The sequence below is a fragment of the Helianthus annuus genome, chromosome 1 (genome assembly GCF_002127325.2).
Source record: "Helianthus annuus cultivar XRQ/B chromosome 1, HanXRQr2.0-SUNRISE, whole genome shotgun sequence".
Taxonomy (NCBI): domain Eukaryota; kingdom Viridiplantae; phylum Streptophyta; class Magnoliopsida; order Asterales; family Asteraceae; genus Helianthus; species Helianthus annuus.
Genome location: NC_035433.2, coordinates 141,420,701 through 141,426,700, shown reverse-complemented (window position 1 = coordinate 141,426,700; position 6,000 = coordinate 141,420,701).

Here is a 6,000-nt window from a genome sequence, read left to right as displayed (position 1 = left end):
AACATTATGTAGGGTTATCATAGAGCCTATTTATCCATTGTTGACACTTTGGACCCTTACGTTCCATAGTTTTCACTGTTTGTCACTTTTAGTCCCTCTAAGGTATGTTTTCACATACCGGAACCTTATGACACGTGTCAAGACATTATTGGACGAAATTTTTTTCGAGGTGTTACATTGCCTATGCTTCAAGGCAATTAAAAGTGCACGAAAAGAATTACACCACCCATGATTTGGAGTTGGGTGCCGTTGTATTTGCACTGAAATTGTGGAGGCACTACCTTTATGGTATTAAATTTGTGATTTATTCTGATCACAAAAGCCTCCAGCACCTGTTCAACCAGAAAGAGTTGAACATGAGGCAGCGCCGTTGGATGGAAACCTTGAATGACTATGATTGCGAGATCAGGTACCATCCCGGCAAGGCGAATGTAGTCGTTGATGCCTTGAGCAGGAAAGAAAGGGTAAAACCTATTCGAATCAATGCCAAGAGCATTGAGGTCAAGAACAATTTGATTGAAAGGATATTAGCTGCACAGCGAGAGGCTGTGTTGGAAGCTAATTACCCTGATGAAAAGTTAGGAGTAACTGAGGAGCAGTTGACTCTTAGCAAGGATGGAATCCTTAGGCTGAACGGACGTATATGGGTTCCGATCTATGGAGGACTACGAGATGTTGTTCTCCAGGAAGCCCATAGTTCCAAATACTCAGTTCATCCTGGTGCTGATAAGATGTATCAAGATTTAAAGGCAAACTATTGGTGGATAGGCTTGAAAAAGTCTGTGGCCGCCCATGTAGCAAAGTGCTTGACTTGTGCTCAAGTCAAAGCAGAGCACCAAAAGCCGTCTGGCTTGCTACAAGAGCCTGAACTTCCCGAGTGGAAGTGGGAATGCGTAACTATGGACTTCATAACCAAGTTACCCAAAACCAGGAAAGGAAACGATACAATATGGGTCATAGTCGATAGGCTGACTAAATCAGCTCATTTTCTACCCATTAAGGAGACGTATAGCTCCGATATGTTAGCCCAACTTTATGTAGATAAGATTGTAGCCTTACACGGCATACCTGTGTCTATTATCTCCGACAGGGATACTAGATACACGTCTCATTTCTGGAAAAGTTTCCAGCAATCTTTGGGCACGCGTTTGAACTTTAGTACGACTTACCATCCACAGACGGACGGTCAGAGTGAGCGTACCATTCAAACGCTAGAAGACATGCTTCGTGCATGCGCGATCGATTTAGGTGGTAACTGGGATAAGAATCTACCCCTGATCGAATTCTCCTACAATAATAGCTACCACACCAGCATAAAGGCTGCGCCTTTCGAGGCATTATACGGTAGGAAATGTAGATCGCCTGTTTGTTGGGCGGAAGTAGGAGAGGTCCAATTATAAGGACCAGAGATTGTTTTCCAGACAACGGACAAGATTGTCCAGATCCGGGAACGTCTCAAGGCTGCCCGCGATAGGCAGAAAAGCTACGCTGATCCAAAACGTAAGGATCTTCACCTCGAAGTAGGTGAAAAGGTGTTGCTTAAGGTATCACCCTGGAAGGGGGTGATGCGTTTCGGCAAGAAAGGAAAACTGAGTCCGAGATACATAGGACCTTTTGAGGTCATTGAACGTGTCGGATCAGTCGCCTATAAGTTAAACTTGCCTGAAGAGCTCAATGGAATTCACAACGTGTTCCACATCTGCAATCTCAAAAAGTGCTTCGCCGATGAATCATTGGTGATTCCACACACAGATGTGCATATAGATGAGAGCTTAAAGTTTATAGAAAAACCTTTGTCGATTGAGGATCGACAGGTGAAGAAGCTTCGAAGAAAGCACGTACCGATTGTAAAAGTCAAATGGGATGCTCGTAGAGGTCCCGAATATACGTGGGAAGTCGAAGACACAATGAAAGAAAAATACCCCTATTTATTTGAGTAAATCTCGGGTCGAGATTTATTTTAAGGGGGTGAGGATGTAACACCTCGAATTTTTGCGTCCAATGATGTGTTAACACGTGTCATTTGATTACACGTGGCATTTATATTAAATAAAGGACAAATTTTGACAAACCTTGAAAGTATGTAAATTCGAGGGTTATAAATGTCAACAAGGATAAATATACTGTATAGTAACCCTAAATAAATGCTTGAACCTTCAAACGAATAAATCATAGATCGTACGGAAGCGAAACGCGGAAGAAAGTGAGAGATTGCGAGCTACAGGGGTTAACTGTGTCAACATGTTTAATTATACCTCTGAGTGACCCTTTAACGTTCCCAAGGCTTCGTAACAGTATTATACGCTCACTAGAATATACTGTACAAATTCCGCTAAGTTCCGTCTTAAAACGAGAGAGTTATACTCAAATTCGTATGAGAAGGGTTAAAAGCGTCAATAATGAAAGATAAGGCTTTCTGAATAATAAATAAACTAATCAGGGACTTTATAATGCGGGTAAATAACACGAGGCCCCTATCGGTAAATAACCGAGGGCCAAACCGCAAAGTTACCCCTTCAAACCCGAAAGGTCAGGTAAATCATTACGAAAGATTTCGTTATTAATTACCAGGATTTCGCAATCATGACAAAAGATTTAAAATTTCTGAATTTATAACCTCTCGCGACCCGCGTGAAGGTTAGGAATAAGTTGAGGCGGGCCGCGAGCCTCCTAATATACGCGTCTGATAATTGGATCTCAGGCGACCCGCATTATAAACGCATGGAACTCCCATGCGGGCCGCATTAGACGCCCAGATGCAGAAAGTTGTAACATCTTGCCTTTTGGAGCCTTTGAACGACCAAACAACCAATTAATGGAGCATGGGTGCCCCCTACTCGACCCATATCACTTAGGGACACCTGCCCATGATCCATGATCAAATGTAGACTGAGTTGTGATGATCTTGAGGCTTTTTGAACATTATAAATAGCCACATTGTGAGCATATGTTCACCACACCTCAAACAACTCATCTCCTGATCATTCTAAGCTCTCTAGCATTCTCTTCTGCTCTCTAAGCAAGATACCACTTCTGTAAGTCGTTCACAATCAATATGGTCTTGCATTTCCATAGTTATAGCTTATAAACACAACCGTCGTAACTAACGGTTGTCAATACAATAACTTGCAAATGGTTCAGTCTTATGACGAATCAAAAGTGGTTTTGAGTTGGTATTTATGTGGGTAATAAACCTCTAAAAGGGTTCCCCCTGATCACCACTCTAACTATGTCAAATATCGAGTCAAACGCGCACTTAAAAAGTCAACAGAAAGCTATTTTAGCAATTTATGCATAATCTGTAATGTACATACTAAGAAACCTGTTTTGACACTCATAAAATATGATATTAAGTATATAAACTTGTTTGCGCTCGTTTGAATCGATCATTTGCTATATTGAACCGGTTCGGAGCCGAATGTCGCAAAAGTTTGACTTTTGCATTGACTTCAGTTCTGACCCGTTTTAGTGAGGTATAGATATACCTTAGGACTCTCTTAGGACCAGGTTACATGATGGTATAAACCTCTGTGATCGGTTCATGAGTTATCCGAGTCTTTTACGCATTTCCGTTAATCGCCTAAAAGTTGACCGTAACGCCATTTTGAAAATAAAACGAGTATTTCGGGCACGTGAACGGACCAGAACCTTGCTTATTAAATTATAAGCATGTCCTTAAAGTTTCACGTCAATCCGAGGTCTAGAATGAGAGTTATGCTAAATGGCGCATTTAAAGTAAACTTTAGTAATTAACGGCGCAATTAGCATAACACCTATCTAAACCAAGATTTCGTCACCAAAACTTTTACCCACTGTATTAAAATAATATTTTGGGAATTTTAAAGATTTTAAATAGTAAATAAAGTATTTTAAGCTTTATAAGTTGTTCGGGAAACTCAGATTTCCAGTAGAACTCGAAAAGCTCTTTTAAAAGTCTTTAAAATGACCAAAAAGCCCCTACGGGGCATAATATTAACTTAAACTCGTTACGGGCATCACGGAAGGTGTCCTACTGATACCACAACCTCTTTAAGGCATATTGACTTAGGAAATAAGCGTACGACTCTCATGGTTAACCATTTCGCCTATTGCGCGCACGGTTCGGCTTATGAAACTAGTTTTCATAAATTAGCCGATACGGGTCAAATCATATTATTTGGACCCCAAAATCCAGAGTGTGAACCATAAACCCATATAAAACAAGTCTCTGAACTTGTTGGGTCAGAATCACATTCCATTCTCGGTTTTCGCCTTTTCGCGCGATTAAACCATATTTATATTCCGGAACCAAACGGTCTAGGCTACGGCCAATATAAAGACCCGTTAGGATTCTAAGAGGTTAATTAAAACCTTCGTTCCAGATTAGGAGCCCCAGTAAAAGCTATCGGTGATTTAATCCAAATTAAGGAAATATACTTGCAAAGGTAAATACTTTAACTTATCCCTATATGGGCTTGGGTTACGGTATATTAATACCGCTTGATTGAGCATTATATTCTTCCATCGCTTAGGTGGTTAATTAAATAATATGATCGGCTCATTTAAACAGTTTTGTTTCTTAAAAGCCTTTGGGGGGTTTAATGACCGTTGTCCCGGATATCCTTGGCATCATTTTACGAAATGGCCACGACCATCGACATCCCGGTGTAGGCGTACACCCGGTATATATTGTCGACATTAAATTAAAAGACGTAGCCGTTGGTTTTTATACTACGGTTTTACGCAATGTGGTGTGTCTATAAATCTTTAACCCGGCACGACCCGGGCTACTGAACGCATAAAAGAACATGTAAAACGTTCACAAGATTTTAATAATTTTCCCAAGTTATAAAAGAGTTTGTGCCTTGTGCATTCAAATCAATTTTAAATAAACGTTTTCAAATGTGTCAGTTGAATGTATTTACCAGTGTAAACTGGCGTATTTTCCCCAAAAAGATTAAGTGCAGGTACTATACGAAATGGGCTGGTATAGGCGTCCTAAGCATCGTACATAGTCTCGCAAACTCGATGCTGCATCTGAATGAACAATATTTATGATTTCTTTGATCCGCTATGGATATATTCAACTTCTGTAATACATTTGATATTACAACCAGAGGTTGAAGTTTAATTATTTATCTGAGCTATACGTCTCTTTGATGGGTAGAAAATGAGCTGACTTAGTTAGTCTATCTACTATGACCCATATGGTATCATTTCCCTTTTTCGTCTTCGGCAACTTGGTGATAAAATCCATTGTCACCATTTCCCACTTCCATTTGGGAATTTCAGGTTGTTGAAGCAAACCTGACGGCTTCTGATGCTCGGCCTTGACTTGCGCACAAGTCAAGCATTTAGCTACATGCTCAGCTACTGACTTTTTCAAACCAATCCACCAGTAGTTTGTTTTCAAATCCTGGTACATCTTATCAGCTCCAGGATGAACGGAATATTTAGAGCTGTGGGCTTCCTGGAGGATAACATCCCGAAGTCCTCCATAAACTGGAACCCATATTCGTCCGTTTAGTCGTAGCATTCCATCTTTGTCGTGGGATAACTGCTCCTCAGTTACTCCCAACTTTTCTGCAGGATAGTTAGCTTCCAGCACAGCTTCCTTCTGTGCAGCTAACACCCTTTCATTCAAATTATTTCTTATCTCAATGCGCTTGGCATTGATTCTGATTGGCTTCACCCTTTCCTTTCTACTTAAGGCGTCGGCAACCACATTTGCCTTGCCTGGATGGTATCGTATCTCGCAATCATAGTCATTGAGAGTTTCCATCCATCGCCTTTGACGCATGTTCAATTCCTTCTGATTGAACAGATGCTGAAGACTCTTGTGATCCGAATAAATTATACACTTGGTCCCATACAAGTAGTGTCTCCATAGCTTCAAAGCAAATACAACCGCACCCAATTCCAAATCGTGGGTGGTGTAGTTCTTCTCGTGCACCTTGAGCTGTCGAGAAGCGTAGGCAATGACTTTGCCTTTCTGCATGAGTACGCAACCCATGCCCGTAT